This window comes from Podarcis pityusensis (genome assembly GCF_964106645.2).
Source record: "Podarcis pityusensis genome assembly, chromosome: 3".
Lineage (NCBI taxonomy): Eukaryota > Metazoa > Chordata > Lepidosauria > Squamata > Lacertidae > Podarcis > Podarcis pityusensis.
The window spans coordinates 5,196,568-5,222,250 of record NC_138026.1 but is presented as its reverse complement, the minus strand read 5'-3'; the positions used below and the strand labels follow the sequence as shown (position 1 = coordinate 5,222,250).

Below are 25,683 nucleotides of genomic sequence, written 5' to 3'. Positions count from 1 at the left end.
ATGAAATGGATAGCTCAGGTGGCTGCAGGTTCACCTAGCAAGGGCCCTCCCTGGAAGTTCTTTATTTTCCCATCTAGCATTCAAGATTCTGAATCAAGATAAAGCAATTCAGTTGCTCTCCAAAAATCAAACCGAATGCTGTCAATTTTATCACTAAAGGTGCTCTCCTACGCTTCTGTGAAGTTCTCGTAAATGCTTTGAGTGAAGACCCAGTTCCAGAGCCAGGTCATGTATGTCTTAATTTCTTCTGGTTTCCTTTGGTTGAGATGACAGGGAATTGATTTTCAAAGTTCATCTGCAGAAACATGTACCTCTGTATCAAGGTGCTATTGAAAGAAGAGAATAAAAGTGGGGGGGGGGGGCAGCACTGCTCCCAAACTCTAGACTGTTGTAGCTGTCAGATATGAGAATTGTGCAGGCTTCTCTTCTTGGATTGTCAAGCCTTTCATATGGTCAAGTTTGTTGTAGAGTTAATTTTGAAAAATGTTTTTCTGTAAATAAATAAAAAGTGCTGCGCTGTATATGCAGATTGATATATCAGAAACTAGTGAGTTGAATAATAATAGTGCTAGACAGGTACATGAGTCTGGACAGTGGTAGTGTTCCCTAAGATACAAACAAGTATTGTAGCATCTTAACAGCTGCAAGTGTTTCTTTTTCTTTTTTGTGCCTGATACTACTTCATTTAGCTCTATAATGAAAAATCGCAGATTGGCTTCAGGAGGAGCAATTAAAAAATGCAGTCTTGTTAAAATTTGTATGATGCGCATTAAAAATCCAAATATGATTTGTTTAGTATGTCCACTGCTGATTCTCTTGCTTTTGAAGTTGCCCTAAATGAATGGGGAAACTTGTTCAAATACATTGGCATTTAGATGTGACTTTTTAAGGCAAACCTGAGATGAAGGCTAACTTAATGTGAAGTCTGGTGAATACTTAAGAGCAAACTCCACTGAAAGCAGTAGAACTTACCTCTTATACATGCATAAGTTTGGGCTGCACAAGAAAACACGCTTTGTTTCCTTTTATTCCTTTTTGCTCACCCCATATTTCCCAAATTATGGAGCTGTAGCAAGCAGTGATGAAAATTGCATAATATGTACCACCCATAAAATAGGGTTGCCGTATTTTGAAGAGCAAAAAAGAGGACACATTTGTGGGTGGGCTGGGGTGTGGAGGGGGGAGGAAGAAAAACACTGTAGTAGTAGTATTAGTGTGTGTGCAGTAAAAAATAAAAGGTGTGTTGAAATATTTAATAATGGTAATTGCAAATGAAAATGACATGCCCTCCAACATTTTGTGAGAAAAATTCGGGGCACCCCCCCCCCACCAGCCTGCATCCCCGTCACTCACCCCCTACCTGCCACTGATCCCTTCCATGCCCACCTGCTTCCCTCCCCTCTCTTACCTTTGCTGTCTTCGGCCTCCGATGTGAGGCTGAGCGGCCCTGGGAAGGCCAGGACAGGCCTGGTAGCCGCCAGAGATGCCATGAGTCCTAGAGTGTCTCTATAAAGGTTGCCCAGTCTGCGCCATGTATCTCACTCCGCTGGCTACCAGTGCCACAAACAAATGATACAAAAATAAAATAAAACCCGGACATTTTGCAAAATTTTAAAAATCCGCCCAGGTGGTGATTTTGTCTCTGGAAAAAAGGACATGTCCAGGAAAATCTGGACATATGGCAATCCCACCAAAAACCAGATTTACTGACGTCATTGTTTTGTAGGATCCTGGCTGAATTTGGTGTACATACTCAAAGCAGTCTTCTCCAAACTCTGGACTAAAAAGTTTGAAGTTTCACCTCCAACCTGTCTTATGCAATAGCCAGTTGAACCACTTTGCTGATGACTACTGTGCTTTCTTCACCCTTGGTATGAATCATTGGTGGGGAAAACACTACAGAGTTTCATTTTATACCTTGCATATTTTGGAGGTAGCTGGACTGTTGGTGCTGATATGTGATCAGCAATATCTACTAGTGAAGAATTTTTGCATTGACGTTATGTATATTCATATGCTGTATATCGGAAGGGAGATTATATTGTTATTTAAAATGTGGGCAATTTTCCTACGACCCACTTATAAGGGCTCTTCAGTGCCTTCTTTGGAAATACAGTTTCTGTCTAAAAAGATAGCACAAATGGAGACGGCTCCAGTTGCAACAGCTTCTTGGCCAAAAGGGGGGGGGGGGGGAGAGAGGAAAAGTAACTGTGCCAGAAACAGCAGGCTCTGATTACAGAGTCCAAAGATCATTTAATGCACTAAAGGGGAAAAGAGAAAGAGTGCAAGGTTCAGTTTAAATGGCTGCAGGCTGGCAGTAGGTTTAGGGCACAGGCACAGCTGATTCTCCTACTTGTAAAATCAGCATTTTCCCCTTTCTTTTTTCTTTTTGCTAATTGTTAAGCTAATCATCCAGGAAACAAAAATTCATTGATTCATTGATGTGCAGAATGAAGGTAGGGAAAGCCACTCCACATAGTGTGAGGTTCTGCCATCCCTTTATGTGGACAGTGTGCTCACCCATGACCTCTCCCTGGTCTGCAGTACAGGTAGCAGGAAACCAGCACATGCTGCGCATGGACACATGTAGCTTTGTGCAGATCTGGTGTGCTATGTAAACAACTGACCCACCAAATCAATTCCATGCAAACTCCCATGCCCTCAGTGGCATTTAACAGTAAAGTGTGGTTTTCATGGTACACTAGGAGATTTCAATTCCTGGCTGGGACAATAAATTGCTTAAGTTGCTTCTGCTTGAAACTCTGTGTGTCTTCCCAGCAGCCTCTGGTTTCCACTATGGCTGGAGAAAGGAGATATTAAGGGATTTGAAAGCAGGTTGACAGAGGTTGAAATGAGACCACCGACAAGGATCTCTCTTTCAAACTTACTTAAATGTTCAGATCATCTGGTGAATGCTCTCACGTGAGGGAGAGCAGATATTGGCTGGGTTGTCTCTTCAAATTCTGGTGCTACAGGAAATGGACTCCAGCTCCACATCAGTTGGGAGAAAGTCTAACAAACTTTTGCCCTACCCAAAGCTCTTGCAGGAACAAATAATCTGTCACCATCTCAACCTTCACCAACCTGTTGCTCTCCAAGTCTTTTGTAGTGAGGTGGAGTAAAGTACCTTACAGGGTGCATTTCTTGTTTGTGTCATGCTGGTGTGGATTTGGAATACCCTTTGTTAAAGGTAAGGGGGCCCAGTGTCTTCCTCCTTTCAGAAAGCCCACGGTTGGGTCATGTGACTGAATATCAGCATGGCTGTTTGGTGAGCTCAGCTATTATTGCTGACCATGTGATAAAGTAGTCATCAGCTTCCACAGCCAGATCCATTTTCAGTACATAATGAGGTAAGATTTTCTTTTTGTTGCACATCTTCCCATAGCTTAAAAAGTTGATGAGATCACTCTGTGCAGGGGCAACTGAGTACAGTGGTACCTCTGGTTACGTACTTAATTCATTCCAGAGGTCCATTCTTAACCTGAAACTGTTCTTAACCTGAAGCACTACTTTAGCTAATGGGACCTCCTGCTGCCGCTGCGCCGCCAGAGCACGATTTCTGTTCTCATCCTGAAGCAAAGTTCTTAACCCGAGGTAATATTTCTGGGTTAGCGGAGTCTGTAATCTGAAGCGTATGTAACCTGAGGTACCACTGTACCTATTTCATTGTATAGGAACACATGACCACAGCTGACTTTTGGTCACACAATTCTTATTCTTTATTCTGTCACGTCCAGGGCACATGAGAAGTGTGCTGGGGAATTTTCTGTTTTATTCTTTAGGAGTTCAAAGAGTCCCTAGATTTCAGAGAGTTAGCTTGTGGGCCCTGCAGAGAGGAGAACCTAGGAACCTTTGGGCATCTGTGATGGTGTGGAAGTTGCTTGCTAAGCATAGTAGTTAAGATAGCAAATAGATAATTGACCACTGTCTACACCTTTTCTAACACTTGAAATCTAGGCTGATAAACTTAGACAATCACTAGTGTAGATGATAATTGCTGCTCTCATGGTCCTAACATATTTTTGTGTGTGTGTCGTGATTATTAAACAAGGGCTCAGTTCCTTAATGCTGAGGCAGAGAAAGAGCCATGCCTGGAAATGTCAGGCAGTCCCACTCATTTATGGTACAATCCTTTGCAAATTATCCAGGAGTTATGACACACTGTTCAACAGGGGTTACACCCAGGGAAGTTTGCATTGGGTATCAGGCTTAGAGTGGTGCTGCAGAACATCAAAACACTGGAGGTTTGGGAAATGTATGAGTTCTGATTCCAAACGTTTTCCATTTTGAAGAATGCTTGGGCAGTTTGCAATGCTTTGAGATAACTAAAGTTTCTTGCATCGGGTAGCATTCATATGAAAAGAAGTGGACTAGATATAATTGCCCTAAACAAAATTAATAAAATATGTGTTAAAAAACCCCCACACCAAATCTAAACCCACTGCTTTTAATTTTTGAAGATGTTGTTTTCCATTTAACTGCTGTATAACTACTTTCTCTGTAATTTAAGGTTTTAATTAATATGTGTGCACAATATTTTCTTTGAACTAATAGATCTGTTAGGTGTGACTTTTTATGTAGTGTGAGGTAACTGTGCTGAAAAGCTTCGAAAAGTTTTGTAAGGCAACATGATCATTAGTTCGTTACTTTCTTTAGTTGGACTTCTGCATCAGTTACTGGTGGTGATGGTGGCAGCTGTTACATTGAATTTAAAGTGCTTTCTTTTGCCTTTATAAAATGAGCAGCAATAGAGAAACACCCATGATAGCAGGGAAATGTGTGTGGATGTGTTGGGGGGGGGGCATTGGAAGGAAGGCCTGTTTGAAGCGGAGTGTACAGCTTGTCAGTCAGCAGGTCTGACTAGTTTCTGAATGCCCTAGGGCGGGTTCGTCTTAATAAAGTGCAGGTAGCTGTGAAATGAAGTTCTTAAATCCAGATATGTCAGTATGGTGCCCCCTTAACATCTCTTCATAAAAGAGTTAGGGTTTTTTGCAGCTAAAGAGAACTTTCTCAAATTCAGATAAAGCAGACAAAAAAATATAGAACTTTTCATAGTGCAATTTTCTTTTTAGTGAACTTTATATACCTGAAGGAGCGTCTCCACCCCATCGTTCTGCCCGGACACTGAGGTCCAGCTCCGAGGGCCTTCTGGCGGTTCCCTTGCTGCAAGAAGCCAAGTTACAGGGAACCAGGCAGAGGGCCTTCTCGGTAGTGGCACCCACCCTGTGGAACACCCTCCCACCAGATGTCAAAGAGGAAAACAACTACCAGACTTTTAGAAGTCATCTAAAGGCAGCCCTGTTTAGGGAAGCTTTTAATGTTTAATAGACTATTGTATTTTAATAATTTGTTGGAAGCTGCCCAGAGTGGCTGGCCAGATGGGCGGGGTAATAATGATGATGATAATAATAATAATAATAATTATTATTATTATTATTAATAATTGATTGGTTCCTTGGAATGTGGGGACATTCTTAACTTCTGCCCAGAGGAGCACGGGCAGTCTGAATATTTTATACCAGGGGTAGGCAACCTAAGGCCCGTGGGCCGGATACGGCCCAATTGCCTTCCCAATCTGGCCCGCGGACAGTCTGGGAATCAGCGTGTTTTTACATGAGTAGAATGTGTGCTTTTATTTAAAATGCATCTCTGGGTTATTTGTGGGGCATAGGAATTCTTTCATTTTTTTTCTTTTTCCAAAATATAGTCCAGCCCCCCACAAGGTCTGAGGGACAGTGGACCTGCCCACGGCTGAAAAAGGTTGCTGACCCCTGGTTTATACCAAAGCATGTAGCCTGGCTGTGTTGGTTAGATAGGCCTTGCAGGACACTGACAGACACATGAAGCAGGGATGAGCCATTCATACTCTCTTTGTCTCAACAGCCTGCAATATTATTTGCAGGGTGCTGCTGCTTTTAACCTCTTTTGCCTTCTGTCACAGAAAAGTGACTTGCTGCTTTGTATAGTGGTCAGAAAGTTTCTTTAGTTCATCCCTCTCCCCCCAAGGGCCATAGTTCTTCTTCCTCTGTGAATCAGAAATCAGGCCTGCGTCCCACTTTCCCCTCCATCTGCTTGGGGAGCAGATAATTTCTGATTGATTTTCTTCTCTTACTGTATTTGTTGCATATAACCCTTCAGCCAGAGCGTATTCTTTGGTTTTGTTTTTTAAACGTAAGTAGCTGGCTCTTGTTCCCAAGTGTTAATGTAATATGATATACATGATGCACACTGCAGTAGTGTGTTCTAGTTTTCCTCCTCCTCCTAACTATGCAGTAAAACTAAGAGTTGATTCATATGGTTGGTAAAAAGAGGAAAGGGGCGGGAGAGGGGGATGAGTCACTCATGCTGCTTCCCTCTTAACAGAGAATTTGCTAGAGAATTTGCATATGTCTTTACAACTTTTTCTTTCCCCGATGGCCATTTTTCCAACTTTTGTTCTCACAACAGCCACCCTCCTAAACCGTACCATGATATCTTCATAACTACACAGGGTTCCACAGATAACCCACCAGGGAGAAAATGACTTCTGTCAAGCACATACTTAACTATGAAATCCAGTATTTAAAATTTAACATAGGCACTTGCGTACTTTATGCATGTGTGTGTATTCCAAAGTGGTGTACTAAAGTAATAAAACACGACATAAAAATATGTATATTCAGTTAGTTACACAGCAGAGTGATTGGATTAAACATTAGCATCCTTTGGTCATTTTTGCTGAAATGTTCTTAAGTGTGCAGAGACTGAGAAAGGGGGACTGTCCCTGGGGGCTCTGCTCCTGTCATCATGCCCCCTTCCAGCCTGCTGTGCTCTCCACACTTGGGGGCATTTTTGCAATGGAGAGTCCCTGCTGAAGCCACACAAGTTCTTGCTGTGAGCTGGAACCATGACAGAGCTTCCACACCTTCAGTAGGTGTCTCGGTTGCCCACATAGTCCCTGACAGCATTGACATGTGGGGCCTGCAGGGGATGTGACAGCATGGAGAGGGGAAGCCCATTCTTTGTGAGAGGGTAACCAGTTTCTGCATATGAGGAACTGAGGCTCACAAGGGCACAGCTTGTTGCCCACAGATCTTCCAAGGCTGCCTTAGAGCCATGTGCCTAGTTGTTTTTTAAGGAAAGTTCAGGTCATCACTCTTACCTGGCTGTGAAAGGTAGGAGCCTACAACCAGAGTGTTGGCTTGTTAACTGAAAACAACACGTGGAATTTGGTCCTGTCATTTACACACATGTTGGTTGCTTTAGCTTTCATTACCCAAGTCTTCAAAGCTACCTTGCCCCTCAATTTTCTGGTCATAATTGCTGCGGCTGCTTTGCTCCTCTGCCTCTCCACTTTCCCACTTTCCTTTTCTCAGGTTCCAGCTTGCCAGTCCGCTGCTTGTGTGCTCTGTCCCTGAGAGTATTTCCTCCCTGCTGGGCCTCCTCTCTCTTGGATCCCCAGTGACTTTTTAGCCAAGGGAATTTTTGGTTATGTTGGGAGCAAGGGAGCCACGTATGACACTGGAGAAGAGGTGGAAGCATTGCGGAGTGTTCATAGATAGTCTTCTGTGAGTGAAGTGAGAGCTCACTTAGACTAGAACTAAAATGTCATACTGGTTGTAGAGGCAGGAGATGTTGGCTGCCTAAATAGGTTTACTAAGAGGAGACCCTGGAGTGGGACAGCTGAAGGAATGGGAGCTGGGAGGAAGGTTGCAGAGTTAGCACTGGACTCAGAAATGGAAACCAGATCAAAGCATACCCCCGAGCAGGCAAGGGCTTGAGGAAACAATAGGCTGAGCAGATAAGGAATGGAGGAAAGGAGGGGCCAGTGAGGAGTATGTAGAGAAGGCTTCTACATGAGGTGCACATTCTGGCAGGAAGAGGGGTGGAGAGATAAATAAGAGGACTGAGCAGCGAAGGATGTTGGCTGGGTGCCAGTAGACTTGAAGGAAGCAGAACCAATTAGCAGTAGGAAGAGAGAGAATCAGGAGATCTGAGGAAACAACTTTCACAGGGGAAGCCATAGTACTCTGTTGTGGCAAAAACAACAAAAAGTCTTGTGGCACCTTAAGGAACAAGAGATTTTGGCATGAACGGATTTGCTTGGCAAAGGTGTGGCACTGAAGGAAAAGCCAAGCAGTAGAGTACAAAAATGCATGTGAAGGCTTGGGCCTTGGAAGGCCACTAGGGTTTCATGCATTACATTTCAGCATTTGGAGGCGTTGGAAGCCCTGCCATGCACAAAAAGTGGGCAACCCTATAAGCAGCTTAAGAACAACAAGGGTCTGTGAGCTATGGGCTGGCAAGTGCAATTGTGACTCCCCCTTTCATTAGCAGGAGCCTGGTACAAAGAAATTAAGCAAGCAGCCCTTCACTTACTGTGCCATCTTCCTGTTAGGAAAAACTTGGCCTGTTTAATTTCTTTGCACCAGGCTGCTGTTAACAGAGCAAGGCCAGAAAGAAAACCAACAGGCAAAGCAGCTTTGGAAGCCAAGAGGACCAAAGCAGACCTGGGGTTGGCTGCTCCAATAATGAAGAAGAAGAAGAAGAAGAGTTTGGATTTGATATCCCGCCTTTTACTCCCTTTAAGGAGTCTCAAAGCGGCTAACATTCTCCTTTCCCTTCCTCCCCCACAACAAACACTCTGTGAGGTGAGTGGGGCTGAGAGACTTCAAAGAAGTGTGACTGGCCCAAGGTCACCCAGCAGCTGCATGTGGAGGAGCGGAGACGCGAACCCGGTTCCCCAGATTACGAGTCTACCGCTCTTAACCACTACACCACACTGGCCACTGAGAGTGGCTTTAAGTGATGTGTATAACTGACAGTTCCACCAAATGCAACTTTGCCTGTTTTCTTCAACTGAATGAGGAGGTGGCAAATGTTTTTGAGCTAGTCAGTCAAAACATCTGTGGAGGGAGGCATAGACAAGGCCAACGCTGGCGTAGGCTTGACCTAGGGTATTCCAGCCCCAGCCAGGTTCCCTCCATGGGGTGGGAGGGACTGGCTGCTTGGAGGAGGCAAAATTGGATGCTACTGGTTGGTGGCGGCACTTCATAGTCTTGTTTTTCCCTACCCCATCGTGGCTATGGGAGGTAACCTGTTCACAGGGGGTCACTGCTAACACAGGAAGGAACCACCCCAGCCCAGGCTACATCTGGATCTTCCACCCCACTTTTTTTAAGGGGCTGCTGTCCTCACAGGATGGCCTTAGTCCTTGGTTGTTTAAATGGCTGGGGCTGGTAGGAGAGCCCATGCTGATAGAAATATTATTAGGGAGAAGAGGCAATGAGGGAGGGTTTCCAAACACATGGTCACTTAAGTATTGTAGTTGTGGGGGCTGTGGGAAGACCAACCATCCCCACAGGCCATTTCCCCTCTGTGTAAGAGTCCGGCTGAGGGAAAATGGGATCAAATAATTGGAGGTCATTTGCAGGGGAGAGTCAGGGCAAAGGGTTAAGCAACCCACCCCTTGCACCTGCCAGTTCTCCCTTGTAAATGCCTCCAGTTCTCCTCCCTCTGGGGACTTGTTCAGTTTACAGTACAGTATGTAGTTCCTCGCTCTGGCAAGTGGTTAGTGGCTCTAACTTAAATCTTTCTGTCACAGTGATTTGTATGGCAAAATGAAGCAGAAAATGTTTTGCCAAACTGTGCACATGCTACACTGTACCTTTAAAGCACATTCAAAGCACATTCTTTCCCTCAAAGAATTCTGGTCATTGTACAGTGGTACCTCAGGTTAAGAACTTAATTTGTTCTGGAGGTCCGTTCCTAACCTGAAACTGTTCTTAACCTGAAGCACCACTTTAGCTAATGGGGCCTCCTGCTGCCGCCGTGCCGCCGGACCATGATTCCTGTTCTCATCCTGAAGCAAAGTTCTTAACCTGAGTACTATTTCTGGGTTAGCGGAGTCTGTAACCTGAAGCGTATGTAACCTGAGGTACCACTGTAGTCTGTTTGGTGTTGTTGGGAATTGCAATTCTGGGGAAAATAAACTATGGGTCCCAGAATTCTTTGAGGGAAAGAATGTGTTTTGAAGGCTCTTTAAAGGTGTACACAGCTTCAGTCTCCCCCTTGACTTTGAGGGCTAAAGATGGGACAAATGAACATGTTTTACGAAGCACAAAATGGCAGCTGTCTCCTGGCCCAACCTTATCACAATGCCCCATCCTAATGCAGGTCACTTGCCCTACAGCCATTCAGGTACCTGTACTTTCTAGAGTTCCATTGTTTGGCTGGTGTGGAATTGTAATAAATCAGCCTAAGTTCCCTATACAGTGGCGCCTCGCAAGACGAAATTAATCCGTTCCGCGAGTGTCTTCGTCTAGCGGTTTTTTCGTCTTGCGAAGCAACCCTATTAGCGGCTTAGCGGTTTAGCGGCTATTAAAGGCTTAGCGGCTTAGCTGCTAAAAGGCTATTAAAGCCTTAGCGGCTTAGATAAAGGGGGGGGGAGCGAAAAAAAATCTCAAGACTCGCAAGACATTTTCGTCTTGCGAAGCAAGCCCATAGGGAAATACGTCCTGCGAAGCAACTCAAAAACGGAAAACCCTTTCGTCTAGCGGGTTTTCCGTCTTGCGAGGCATTCGTCTTGTGGGGCACCACTGTAGGAGTTTTCAAAATTCTTATGAGACAAAACTTGCAAGTGCAATATAGTTCAAACAGTGCAAGAGCCTGTAATAGATTGAAAAATCCCACATTCATCCTCATTTGTCTAGCATTACTGTTATTATGTAAATGTGTATTCATCCATAGATCTCAGGGTGATTCACAATTAGGTCTGGGCAATGTATCGATACATCGCCGAGGCCAGTATGAGGGCGAGACCACGATGGCTGCTTCGCCTGGCACTAATGTATATCCCTTTGCCACCAGAGGGACTCAGGAGCGGCTGCTGTTTCACCTGCGATATACAGCCAGGTGAAGCAGGCATTGCGTTCTGGCCCTCATACCACCAGGGGGCTTCTTTAAATTGTTCTGCTGTCTGCGCCTCAGTGGCGCAGTTTATTGATGCCCCCACCCTGCCTATGATCAGCTGAGAAGTGGGTGGTTTAAGAAAGCCTGCTTCTCAGCTGATCAAGCCACCCCCAGACTGGGGGGCGGGGCTCCGCTAAGGGGTGGTGGGCAGCCTTGCGCCCCTCAGCAGGTGGCCTGCCTGTGACTCACCAGCCGGCTGGCGGGCGACCTCTTTCTCCCGGGAGGAAGAAGTAGCCCGCCTGCCCGTGGCAATGGCGCCCGAGGCCACTGCACAAATGTAGTGCTTGTGTGGCAGCCTCAGCCGGTGCCGCCTTAGAACTGGTGGGTGTCGGGGGGGGGGCTCAGCCCTCGCTCCTTCACAGGGGCGGGCCACCTTTTCCACCCAGGAGAAAGAGGTAGCCTGCCCAAGCGAAGGTGGAGGCAGCCCTGCGAATGGAGCCTTTCAGGCTCTGCGTGCTTGGCTGCCATCTGGCTGCCCTTCACCCAGGAGGGTGGGCTGCGTCTTTCCTCCCGGGGTGGTTGGTCACCTCGGGAGTAAAGATGCAGAGCACCCGCTCGAGCAAACCTTTGAGGGAGGCCTGCCTCTGTACCTTGTTCCCACCAGGCCCTGGGGTGGAGGAACTCTTTCTGTCCCCCATCGCCCAGTGAGATGAACAAGCTGGCCCCTGAGGTGCCAGGGTTAAACCACCTGGGAGCGGCTGCAATTTCAGCCCAGCGCCTCATAGGTCTGGGGCCAATGCAGCTTGTTCCTCCCTCCATTTCAGCCTCACGGTGTATCATCAGATTGTGATGTTTGGCTGGTGATACATAGCGATGTTGAAAAGCTGACATCGCCCATCCCTATTCACAGTGTAAAATTGGTTTCATATTCCATGTATCATCTTCTTCTTCTTCTTCTTCTTCTTCTTCTTCTTCTTCTTCTTCTTCTTCTACCACCCATCTGACTGGGTTGCCGCAGCCACTCTAGGAGGCTTCCAACAAATAAAAACACCTTAAGACATCAAACAGCAAAAAGTTTCAGATGTCTTCTAAAAGTCAGATAGTTTATTTTCTTGACATCTGGCAGGAGGGTGTTCCACAGGGTGGCGCCGCCACCGAGAAGGTCAGCTGTCAGGTGTCCATCTCTCTCCCCTGCTCCTTCTCATTTAAAATAATAATAATAATAATAATAATAATAGGCATTTAACTTGCTAAGCCATTAGGGGTCTGATTTCTTCCCATTGAACAGAAAACAAAACTTCCAAACGCCTGAAATCCTAAGCTAACTGAGATCCATTCTCTCCCCAGAAACTTCTCAGAATAGAACAGGTAGAATAAATTGATGTTTGCTTGTGGTTGTGCCACACCAGAAGCAATCTGGTAGTTGCCTCCCTCATTCCTGCATGTACAAAGGAGAAAAGAAACCATTGCAAAACGACTGAATGGGTCAGTTGGGCCAGGAGTATTTTTCACTGCTAACTGTTTGCTTAGTTGTTCTCTACATTGGCTTTAATATTCTCATTGTGCAAACTTGCAACACTTATTTATTATTTGAAATACTCTCTGGGCCGGAGGAGTCCTATTAAGCTATTGTGGTACATTTGGCCCCTTCCATTTTGCCAACATTAAAAGAGGACAAAAAAAATCCAGTCGGTGATCTCTCTCCTTAAGAGCTTGAACTACAAATTGGGACATTTCCTGGTCCGCTTCTTGGCCTCAGACATGAATTCGTCTCAGTGGCCTTGGGGTCCACTCTTTCGCTCTCATCCCCCACCTGCAGTACGGGGAAAATAGTCTCTTACAAAGTGTTTGTGTGGATTGTGAGGAGTGAAGTGCTTTAAACGCTCTAAAAGCGCTACATAAATTATTATGAAGATTCACAAAGCTGTTTTTCTTTTGTTTGTTTATTTTTAATGCTACATTTGTCTAATAACGCTGCTGTGTGCAGACTGTGGCTGAAGGCAAGAAATGCCGAAAACTGCTTCTGAAGTGACAAGGACAAACTCCTGCAAAAAGGAACCCCATGGAAACGCTTTCGTTGTTGTAATCTGTGCAGTAGCAAGAGACTAGGCAATAACATTTGCCAGAACCATTCAGAATGCTTGCAGCTTATACAGGGTACCTAAAACTTACCTTTTTTGGTGTGACACTTATTTGGTGCTCTGATCCTTAATGCATTTTGCTTAAAAGTAAATCTTGTAAATCAGTCACTGCACCTTTTTTGGTGGTGAGAAGTAATTAGCTTGAGTTGCATCCTTGATCAAACTACTCCCCTCCCCAAGCTGTAATATACTGATTGAACAGAGCTTTCTTGCTGTCTAAAGTTAGTCCTCCACCTCCCACCCCCCTCCCGCTCGCGCACACTCCCCAGTGTATTTTATTAAGGGTCTACAATGTGAGGGGGAAAACAAGGTATCTTTAGGGAAAAGATTTTGCAGCACGGTTGAAAAATAAAGGCTCCAGCCAAGTAATTATAAATACCAGGAAAGGGGGAGGGGATCACCCACTGCAACGCAAAAGGATGTGGGGAGTGGGTTCTTGTCTCCCTGCTGTGCAATCAAAACTGTCATTAATCTTTATGTAGAGTGGATATCTGCAAGGGAGAACGGAGCCCAAAGATGCAGAGACTTCTAAATGCACAAACTACACCAGCCAGAGATACACATGTCAATAGTGACATTTTGTTCAACAAGCTGAAGATGGTTCCATTCAGCCAAATGGCTCACTGGTTAGTAATTGCTGAGGGGGGCTAAAGCATTTCCCAGCATCTTGTGTTTTTTTCAGGCATACCATTTTAAAAGAGGAAGAACATCTCTGATTGGTTAGAGTGCTTTGCTTTTGCCGCCTGCCTTGAAAGTTTTCCACGTTATTTTACGTGTAATCTGTGATCAAACTGCCTTTTCCAGCGAAGTTTATTCATAATTAAAAAGAGTATTTTGTGATATTTTCATATCTGCCCCTCCATTAAGCTTTCTTGATTTTAAATAAGCAATCCCCCCCCCCCCACCTGCCTGGTCAGAATGGTCCCTTACCCAGCTTTTGGGACAAAAAGTCATTTGTTAAAAACTTTTACCTACTGAGTCTTTAAAGAGGACTTGCTTAGTTTGGATTATCTATCACTGAAACAGTCCAAATTCCAGAAATTACAATGATGGTCTGTAGCAACAGGAAAACAGAAAGTGTTGCTGCATCTTAGAAACTTCATCATGGCATGAAATTAGTCATAGTATATGTTTAGGTCCTGTGCCATTTCTGTGTGCATCTATATGGTAAAAGGATATTTAGATACTGTTGCTTCGTTACCTGTATTCTAGTCCTTCACTCCAGTAGTAAAGCCATTGTGCCATGAAATGTACAGCATAGAGTCTTGCATAAACACATGTAGTATAATCTGATTTGTGATTGGCAGCTTCCATTGAACTGCCAAATGGAGACCTGTGTGTGTGTGTGTGTGTGTGTGTGTGTGTGTGAGAGAGAGAGAGAGAGAGAGAGAGATGTTTCTCCACTACTCTAGTCACTACTCCCAACATTTTGTTAGAAAAACAGCTTTGCAGATTATCTGTGGGCAGCCTAGTTTGTGGGTGTACACACACACACACACACACACACACATTAGTGACACAGTAAACAAAACTTTAGTTGAAGTTATCTAGCCTTAAGATTGCATATGCCCAACTGTTTTTTTTCTAATCCTGTGGTGGCAGTGCGCAGTGGTTCAGTCTTGATAGTCAGCAGTCAGATGCTGAACATGTGAAGAACAACACTAAGTAAACAAAGTTCAACTTTGCATTTTTCTATCATAGCATTTCTGTTAGTTTTGTGTTCCGACTGCCATTTCAGGACTTTGGTTATGCTTCTTCAAGGTAGAACATATACCAATAGTGGTTCTATGAGAGGTTCAGTTGATATGAAATCAATACTCTGCCCCAGTTCATCCCCTCCCCCCATGAAAAATAATTGCTTTATGTGCCAGTATTCTACTTTTGCAAGTTTGCCCTGATTTCAGTGGGGAAACATTCTATGCATTAGCTGTTTAGTATTTTCAGATTGACTTGCTCTTGATTTCAGCCATAGTATTCAAAGTCCCATCCTGCAGGACAGGATAGTTTCTAATAGCTTCTAATAGTTTCTAATAGTGTAGTTTCTAATAGCTGAGCAACCTAAAAGAGGTGGGTCTGATTACACTTTGTGCAAGAGGACTTGGTACTACTCCTTAATATTATAAACATTCTCAGGAACAATTGAGTCTTTTAGTGTACAAGACCTGGTCCTCTTTCAGAGGATTAGTAAATGAGGCAGTAATTTATTCGAAAGGATATATTTAGTAGAGGGCTCCTTAGCTTTATTTGACATAGCCCTGTCAGGCAAGCGCAATTTGTCAAAACCATTAAACAAGCTCCTCTTCTTCGGGAGGAGAGGTTTCCCTTAGCAAACTGACAACGGTAGGAACTGTTTCTAATTTAATAGAAACATATGCTTCCTGCAAAAACCTTAGCGAGCCACATGAACTGCAGGCCTGCTTGAATTGTTTATTTTCGTGTGTGTGTGTGTGTGTTACTACAGTAAAATCTTGTTTGGGAGCAAAGGGATTGCTTTCTGCTGAAGTTTCAGTAGTCTGTGATCTTAAAGTCTGGAGAAAGTAGTAATAATGGCAGTGTTGGTGCACATTCCCCCGCCCCATGCGCACGCACCCCCCCCCCCCCGTGTCTTGCAGCCTCTGATCATTAATAAACAGCAAGCACTCGCTTTGCCCTCTGGGCCTCAAATAGTACAGTATGCAACAAGGGAGTGCAAGCAAGGCTGGAGGATGGAAACAGTAGTATCGGGTTACAGTTTCAAAATATCACAGGAGCGTGTTAGCTGCCTTATGTTATTGACTTGCCATGTAATTGCATTGCTTATTTGTGTGAAGAAAGACTTCCCCTTTTCCACCCAATTACAATAGACGTTACTACTTTGGAGCTCTCCCGAGTCGCCCCCCCCCCCCCGAAATTACTCTCAAGTGCAAGCATTTTGCAATAACTTTATTTATTTATAGGTTACTCAGCCTATATCGTGCAGGATAAAGTTGAACTGAATCAAACTTTTCCCTTCTTAAAATAAGGTTTCTTACTACAGATATAGATCTATATTTATATACCTGTCTTCAGGTAGCTTTGTATATGTCGATAGCCTCATTTGAAATCAGGATGCAAATCCTGTGATGTGTGAAGAATACAAGGCAGAAGCAGCTACTCTGAAATACTTTTCCATGGTTACGGAGGAAGGAGAAGATCTAGAGCAGGGGTAGGCAAACTAAGGCCCACGGGCCAGATCTGGCCCAGTTGCCTTCTCAATCCGGCCCATGGACGGTCCGGGAATCAGCGTGTTTTTACATGAGTAGAACGTGTCCTTTTATTCAAAATGCACCTGTGGGTTATTTGTGGGGCATAGGAATTTGTTCATTTTTTAATATATATATATAGAGAGAGAGAGAGAGAGAGAGAGAGAGAGAGAGAGAGAGAGACTGGCCTGAGTCTGAGGGACAGAGGACCAGCCCCCTGCTGAAAAAGTTTGCTGACCTGTGATCTAGTGTTCACCCTCGTAGTTTCTGCAGGGTGGCCCATAACACATGTCAGATTGATATTGAGACCCTTGTGGAGTATTCTAAGATGAACTATCGTTAATTTATTTGCTGTCCGTCAATTTTCCATCTCTTTAATTTGATGTGCAGTATCTCATAAATAAGTGTTTTTTGGCACATAAATTAAAAAGTACCTAGCTTTTCCCCACCAAGAAGCTTTGAGGGATTTTTGTTGCAATTTTGCATCTGTAAGTAATGGTGGGTGGGTGGGTGTTCTCCAGATCCAGTAAGTCACACACTTACAGGCCAGTCATCAAAAGGGCTTCGGAGAGCAACATACACAAATTGGATTTCTGCCAGCATAGAGGATGGGGGATTAGAAACTTACCCTGTGTGTTTGCGTGCATTATGGCCTTAGATTGATTAATTTCTGCCTGACTCCACCTATCCATCCACACCTGAGTAAATTTGGAGAACTGGTTCGTGTTAAAAATTTAAACACAGCAGATCTCTCCAATGTGTGGTTTTTGGCAGCCCTGAAATCTTTACAGTGACAGCCGATGAACACTACTAAACAAGCCTTTGTTCTCTGGCTCCATAGTTATTTCCCAGAACTGAAAAGGAGCCAATTTTGATGCAATTCTAAAAAATATATTCTTAATAAATAATAGTTTCCTTGCAGAGGAAAGGGAAAGCATAGCTAATATAGACTTCGTTTATGGAAATGGGGAGAGGAGCTTTGAAAGGTGGAAAAACCATAATTAATATTATGTCACTGTGCAGGAGGGGAAGAAACTGACCTTCATTTTGGCATCTGCTTCTGTCCGACTTGCACATGTGATATTACAGAGGGTCACAAGCATCTCTTTGAGTATCAGAATTGGCGTTTCAAGGTGTATGTGCATGTCTGTATGTAGCCCACACTTTGTGCAATATACTTACTACAGGGGGAAATACTGGTGTAACACCACTGTACATGTAGTAGACAAAAATGTTCTCAGCAGGTCATATTCCAGGGCTGCTTTTTCATGTTCAGCTATCTGAGGATAACAATCATAACAACCGGAGCCTTTAAGCCTCTGATTCTTTACATTTGCAAAAGGTTAATTCTTCAAATTTGCAAAAGCTCCACACTTTGTGACCCGGTTTGCAAGTCACATTAAGCCATACCTAAAATAAACTGGTTTAATGTGAACAAGCTGTGCTGCTGAAGTTGTAGGTTCTTTGCTCATCTCCTTCCCTTCTTCAAGCTGCCAGGAAACAAGCTGTGGTCGGGCTTGTCAAGTTGTCCGAACTTGTGGTTTATTTCTCTCCAAACAAACCACGAGTGGAAGCCAAGGTTTGTTGCCCACAGTTTGCAGATTTATTGTGAGGATCACAAGTGTATACACGTTGAATGGGTTTGCTACATAAAAGCCTGGAGAGAGCCTTCAAGAGGGTAAATCCCAGGACAATAATGGGTTTGTGACTTTCATCTCAGGAATAGTGAGCGCATTCCATGGGACAGTCAGAAAAAGAGCATATAGTTTTTCAAACTGCAGTTAACCTAAAGCCCTACTTTGCATCTTTGTTGGTGGAGGAGCATAATCATGTTCCAGGGGAAACAAAATACAGTGGTACCTCGGGTTACATACGCTTCAGGTTACATACGTTTCAGGTTAAGAACGGACCTCCAGAACAAATTAAGTACTTAACCCGAGGTACCACTGTAAAAATTATTTCATGTTCCATAAAATGCTTCCAGAGACTTTTTAGCACTCATATTTGGCTATGGGCCAGATATTTTGATACCACAAGTTCAAAAGGAGCATATAGTTAAACAAATGTTCATTTTCGGGATGAAGAATTGTCACACTTTTTAAGGGCTAACAGAATATTCTCATTTGTAGTCTCTGCAAATGATGTGGCAAAAAAATAAAAGATACCCAAGACTCAGGGAAAGACTAAAGGAGCAAAAATAGCCTAGACCAAGAACAACTTGTTCAGAAAAAGCGCTACAAAGCCACCTCTAGTACATTGCAGTGATAAGGTGTGCTGTATAACAGTGCTCCCATCTCCTCTAGATGGTTCAGAAGGATGTTATGGTTGACGGAGGCCGCTGATCAGCAGGGCTCCCCCCACCCCAAATCTGGTTCAAAGCACACGTGAATGCAAAATAGAAATGAAATAATCCATTTGGGAAGGAATCTGAATCAGTTCTAATCTGTTACCTCCGAGGATGTGGACAGGCTACTTGGACGAGTGAAACCAACCACCTGTCTCCTTGATCCTTGCCCATCCTGGCTTATAAAAGTAAGCCGGGAAGGGCTGGGTGATGGGCTCTGCGGGGTCGTGAATGCTTCTCTCTGTGAGGGAGTGTTCCCAGACCCACTGAAAGAGGCGGTCATTAAACCGCTTCTTTAAGAAAACATCTTTAGACCCGGCCAGTATAGCCAGCTATTGCCCAGTCTCAAATCTTCCATTCTTGGGCAAGATGATTGAGCAAGTGGTTGTTGAACAACTCCAAGCATGCCTGGAGGATGTGGACCATTTGGATTCCTTCCAGTCGGGATTCAGGCCTCATCATGGGACTGAAACTGCCTTGGTCGCGCTGGTTGATGACATCTGCTGGGTTAGGGACAAAGGTGAAAGCTGGTCCCTAGTTCTGCTGGATCTCTCAGCGGCCTTTGACTCCATCAACCATAACATCCTTCTGAACCATCTAGAGGAGATGGGAGATGGGGGAGTTTTGGGCTGGGCTGCCATCAGTATGCTGATGACACCCAACTCTATCTGTTGATGGATGGCCATCCTGACTCGGCCCCAGACACACTGACCAGATGTCTGGAAGCTGTGGCTGGATGGTTACGTGGGAGCCGGTTGAAGTTAAATCCTTCGAAGACAGAGGTCCTCTGGCTGGGGCGGGACGATATGGGATTGAGGGGGCAACTCCCATCTCTTGCGGGGGTGCAATTAGTGCCAGCACCGTCCGTTAAGAGTTTGGGTGTAATCTTCGATACCTCCCTTTCTATGGAGGCGCAGATTACAGCTATAACAAAGGCGGCATTTTTTCATCTCCGCCAAGCTAAGCAGTTGGCCCCTTATCTCTCTCGCCCTGACCTAGCCACTGTGATCCATGCGACGGTCACCTCCAGACTGGATTATTGTAACTCGCTCTATGTGGGGCTGCCCTTGAGACTGACCCAGAAACTCCAGCGGGTGCAGAATGCCGCGGCGAGACTCCTTATGGGGTCTTCGCTGCGAGATCACATTCATCCGGTACTATACCAGCTGCACTGGCTCCCGGTGGAGTACAGGATCAGGTTTAAGGTGCTGGTTTTAACCTTTAAAGCCCTATACGGCCTAGGACCCTCGTACCTACAGGACCGCCTCTCCTGGTATGCCCCACAGAGAAACCTACGGTCTGCAAATAATAACATCCTCAAGGTCCCAGGCCTCAGAGAGGTTAGGCTGGCCTCAACTAGAGCCAGGGCCTTCTCGGCTGCGGCTCCAATCTGGTGGAATGCTCTGTCACAAGAGACTAGGGCCCTGCGGGATTTGACATCTTTCCGCAGGGCCTGCAAGACAGAGTTGTTCCGCCAGGCCTTTGATCAGGGCGCAGCCTGACTCCCTCCTCTGGCAACCTGCACAGAACTTTGCTTAATTGGTTGCCATCAATTTGATTTAATTAATTTTTATAATGAAATATTTTTAGATTGTGTGATTATTTGATTTTTTGATTATTTGATTGTTGTTAGCCGCCCTGAGCCCGGCTTCGGCTGGGGAGGGCGGGATATAAATAAAATTTATTATTATTATTATTATTATTATACAGTGATTCCACTCCTTCCTCCTGGGCCGTGTCCAGAAAGTGGTGGGGGATGAGTGTTCAGACCCCTGGGCCTTCACTTGTGGGGTGCCTCAGGGTTCCGTCCTCTCCCCCATGCTTTTTAACATCTACATGAAGCCGCTGGGAGAGATCATCGGGGGGGGGGGGGTTGGGCTGGGTGTTCATCAGTATGCGGTGGGCGGTGAAGGTCCTGTGTGTGTGTCTGGAGGCGGTTGGAGGATGGATGGCGGCTAACAGATTGAGGCTGAATCCTGACAAGACAGAAGTACTGTTTTGGGGGGACAGGTGGGTAGGTGTGGGGGACTCCCTGGTCCTGAGGCAACTGTACCACTGAAGGAGCAGGTTCACAGCCTGGGAGTCATTTTGGACTCACAGCTGTCCATGGAGGCGCAGGTCAGTTCCGTGTCCAGGGAAGCTCTCTACCAGCTCCATCTGGTACACAGGCTGAGACCCTACCTGCCCACAGACTGTCTGGCCAGAGTGGTGCATGCTCTAGTTATCTCTCGCTTGGACTACTGCAACACTCTCTGCATGCGGCTACCTTTGACGGTGACCCGGAAACCACAATTAATCCAAAATGTGGCAGCTAGACTGGTGACACTGAGGGACGCTGGACTGGCCGCCTGCTGAAAAAGTTTGCTGACCCCTGTGCTACATCCAATACTAGTAGGACATGGTTGTGCCAAGATTTATATATAGCCTTTTTTGGTACTAGTGACTCCAGTATCTGAGAGAGCTTGTGGTGGGGTGTTTTGGTGGTGGTGCAGTTGGCATATATTGTGAGCTTAAAGAAACTTTGGTATCTGTGTTTTGTGGGGGTGGGGAGGGCAAGGTTTATTTAAACTGTCTCTGGCTGAACAGAGCATGCTGTATTTTCTCAGCCAAATTAAATAAATAAATAAACGCTTCTCTGCATATTGAGTCTCTTCAGTTGTTGGGCCTGTGGTTTCATAGACACCTGTTGGATCCACATTTGTGATATAATGCAGGTCAAATGAGATTTGTAAGCAGTCTCCTGATATCTCTTGTTTTATTGAAACACAGCTGTGAAATGTTGAATATTTGTTCAGAAGAGCAACAGAGGCTTGCTTCGCACACATTAAACTATAGTTTAAAATCAGCGATGGTTTTAACAGGTGGGGGGGGCTTTGCTCCTTTGCTCCTGTTTCTGACTGCGCCACATGTAGGAGGAAGCAAACAGGCTCAGGCGCAGAAGCCCCTCAGTGCTTGAAGGTCTTTTCTCTCTCTCTCTCTCTCTCCCCTACAATCTGATTGTAGGAACGTTCATTTCTGCCTTGCCTCTTGTGAATCTTTGGCTTTCTTATTTAATTTTGATCTTCCTCCCCCTCGGAGTGCAAATACTTACACTTCAGTATGACAAAAGGAATCATAAAAACAAACTTGACGAGGCAAGCTTTTAACAAATGTAAATGGGCTCTCAAAAACAGCTTGTGAAAAATCGAGGGTATTATGTTGGAAAAAGGTTCCCCCTGGGCTGGCCTAAGAACTTGGGAGTGACGGAAGTAGCTCAGCCAGCTCCAGCTATTGAAAAGGCATATTTTGGGTAAGTGCAACGCAGGCATGCCTTGGCTAACATCATGGAGAGGCTTTATACACGGGGGAGGATGAGTGTTGGATAAGAGATCTCCAGAGTTCAGAGTGGATTCAAGCTGACAGATCGTTGCTCTTCCACTGTTACGGTATGTGAAGTTGGAAATGGCCACTACCTACATTTCAGCGGGTGCAGAACTGCTTAGGTGTGTTCATCGCCATCTATTATTCGCCCATAGCAGTGGCTTTGCATTGTAAGTGAGAAAGGTTCAATTTTGAGCGTGGTTTCTTTTAAATCAGTGAAGAATGAATTATATGTGAAAGTAAACAGTCCTGTGTACAGGAAAGGCTTGGCTGAGTCACTTCAAAGCTTAGCGCAACCCCTGCAGCAATCCTGAGAGAATCTGCTATAATTTGCTTGATTCTTTTAAGAAAAAAGAGAAGGCATTTTAACTTTTTGAGTAATAAACCTTTAAGTCCTGCTCTTAGAAATCAGCTCAGTCCTTTCTTTTAAACACTTAAGGCAAAGCAACTGTAGAAAGTAGAGTGTTCTTGGTAGTGCAGACAAAGTATTTGCTACCCATATTGTCACCTTCAATAACCAAAGTGGGGTTGCTTTGCTTTATAGAGCTGGTATTTTTTCTAATGGCACAGCATTGATCTGCACAGCCTGACAAGTTTTAATGATCCAGTACTTTGTGATGTTGTCTCTTTATGTTATGATCAAGAAGAAGAAGAAGAAAAACCAAAAAGTGATTTAAAAGCAACAGCTTGCTTGTAATGCACCTTTCTCTCTGATGGGACTCTAGGCGGCTTACATATAAAAATCAGAACCATTTAAAAGAATTATATTTTTAAAAAAGCATTTATGGATCTTCCTATGTCTCCACCCCTTTTCTTCTAGCAAAACTGCACAGAACTATAAAAACTGCAGCACTCCAGATGCATGCTTGATGGCCACCCTCTGCTCTCGGCATGCCCAGTGTCTCCCTGGGGAGAGAGAACATTCCATGCTGGTGGTCCTGGGGAGGTAGAGCCAAATCTCACTTTTGGGGACCAGTGCTAAATCACAGCATCCTCGTGCACCTTCGATTCTTGGAAGGCAGCCAAGAAGCTTCAAGTTTTTTTAAAATTGCAGGTTTCCTAATAGTGTTACTCAGTGTGTTTTTCTAAACAAAAAAAAATGTTTAGGGGTACTCTCATTTTGACTCAAGAAAATCACCATTTTATAGTTCAAATCGGGGCGGAAATAAATACAGTAAATGGACAAAAGTACAAAGATTCACAAAATGTTTAGGGGTATGCGTACCCCTGAGTCCCTGGTGTTACTATAGCATTCTTTTTTCTTTTCTCCCCCCCCCCCCCCCCCGCTTTTCTCTGTGAAGAATTACTCCAGAGACACTGGACTTTTTGTGTTCTCTCTAAACTGAAAAGTTTGTAGCCTGGCTCTTAAAATATGTCTACTCTGAAGTAGACTACTCTGAATTCAGTGGGGCTAAACTTCCTGCTCAGTATACTTCAGATTGTAGACTTAGTTCTCTCTCGGCTTTTCTTCCTGTTCCTGATAAAAGAACTTGCCCCTCACTGAAGAGTATTTATTTGACAGCTTAAAAACTATTGGCATTCAGTGTGCTGTTGGCGACCGAAGAAATTGTTTGAAAAGGAGTGTCCTAATTGGAAAACTGTGAAGGTGGTGGTATCTTCCAGGGATATTGTTGCACTGTTTAAAAGGTGCTTTGGGATTGCTACGATTCTTGAGTGTAGCTCAGGCAATGGCTTGATTCAGTGAACTGCCCATACATTCTTAAGCCACAGCTTACATGGTCGAATGCAAGGCAAAACAGATACAAAGAATTTACAGCACACTTGTGACACAGAAAATAAACTGCTTCTAGCTGAAATGGATTCCAGTGTGGAGACAGAAAAGCACTGAGAAAGCAGGGTGGGGGTGCTTCAGTGTGATTGATTGGCAAATATAGAGCATGCAGGGATCAAGATCTCTCCTCCCCCCCCCCCCATTCATTCAGGGACTCAAGAGGGAACTATCACAGACCAAGGGCACATTCTAGCCTGTTAAATGCACCTATGGGGTGTACAGAGGAGGCCTGATGAGAATGTAGTGTAGCAAAAGTCCTAAAGGGCCACACAGAGAGTCCTTGAGGGCCACACCCAACCCCTGGACTTGAGGTTGCCCACTAGGGCTTGAGAACAAGTATGTGTGGCCATCATGGAGTTGCAGTGCTGAGGAGCATTTCTGCATAATAAATGCACACCCATTTTTTGTCTGTTAAGGACAGCTCATCTTCACTCTGTTGCAGTGTTTTGTGCCCGAGGCCTATGTCTTACAAGAGGGGCGGGACACAGGTGTGATTGCTGGACATAAGGTCACCAGTTTGAATCTGCGTGACGGGGTGGGCTACCGTTGCTCTGTCCCTGCTCCTGCCAGCATAGCAGTTCGAAAGCACACCAGTGCAAGTAGATAAATAGGAACCTCTGCGGTGGGAAGGTAAACAGTGTTTCTGTTACGGTGTTCCGTTGCGCCAGAAGCAGTTTAGTCATGCTGGCCACGTGACCTGGAAAGCTGTCTGTGGACAAATGCCGGCTCCCTTGGCCTGAAGCAAGATGAGCACCACACCCCATAGTCGACTTAACTGTCCAGGGGTGCTTTACCTTTACCTTTTACCTTACAGTAGGCCTTAGTTTGCTTTTTAAAAAAATGTAATCTACCACCACTTGTAACCCTGAGGCATTGTACAACTGGGGTGGAAAGCAGACCCAGAGTTATAGGACAGATTATATTCCTGCAGGCTGTAAGTGAAAGGCAGAAGATCTAGCTGTTGGACAGCCAAGATCCCAGGAGCTGTAAATGAAGCCTCTTCTTTATGCCACCTGACATCCTCCTCTCCCTCCTTGCAGATTCTGATTTGTCAAGGGTGGGGGATGAGCAGCGAGTTCCTCGGGCACATCTGTGTCACCATCAGAAGAGCTCACAAGGTGTCCTCCCCAATGAATGCAGAACAGCCTTAGACCCAGTGGTGTTCTTTGCTCTAGCTCAAGAACTTCTTAGCTGCATTTCTTAAGGTTACAAAGCAAACACTTGGTTCTTTACCTATAACCTCCTCCTTCCTGAGTAGCTTTGTGTTTCTCCGTTTGGTGAGGAAGATGAGCAGCGCGTCTGGTGAGGCAGCCCAAACCTACAACTAGCAGCCCAAACCTACAACCCTTCCAGAGATAGAAGGACAATAGCCAACCCTATCAATATCTTTGGTGCTTGCGTGTCATTTTTACATCCCCCTACCAGGGTAGTGTTTTGATAAATATTCCCATCCTAATTTACATTAGGGTGTGTGCTGTGGAGGGAATGCTTTGTGCGTGCTTGTATTTTCTGCTTTGGAATAACTCCAAAGAGAACTCTTGCAGCTGCAGTTCCAAGGACGGTGTACCTTATTCACTGAGGTCTTGAGGAGGAGGGAGGGTTTTTGCGGGGGGATAAGCTTTATAGCCTGGGGGCTCTTGCCACTGCAGTTGCTTCAACAGTCAGAGCCGAAGAAAAAATTCCTGCACGTATGATGTGTGCAGCTGTGTTCTAGATGAAGAAGAAATTCAGGGATCGGTTAGGTGGGCAGGCAAGTGACCCCAAATGATGTTGATTGTATGCCTCTCGGTTGTTAAGCTTGAATGACTGGCACGCAATTATATGTTAACAGACCTGGTGCTTTGGACTGAGGCTTCAAATTCTAGATGAAGCAGAAATGAGCAACTTCTCATTTCAGCTTGCAGCTCGTATTCTCCAGAAGCAGTCAGACATGGG

General features: G+C 44.9%; 1 protein-coding gene across 4 annotated transcripts in view; it reads left to right on the top strand.

The window, feature by feature from the left end:
• SERTAD2 (SERTA domain containing 2) overlaps positions 1–25,683 on the top strand; it is a 134,973-nt gene that overhangs the window by 99,511 nt on the left and 9,779 nt on the right. The window contains exons 1-2 of one of the 4 annotated variants that reach the window (XM_080999283.1): positions 12,913–13,047; positions 13,514–13,657. The exons of the other annotated variants lie outside the window; for them this stretch is intronic. The gene's annotated coding sequence lies outside the window, so the exon portion shown is untranslated. Of the gene's footprint in view, positions 1–12,912; positions 13,048–13,513; positions 13,658–25,683 lie in introns of those variants that run through there. 4 annotated transcript variants of the gene reach the window in all.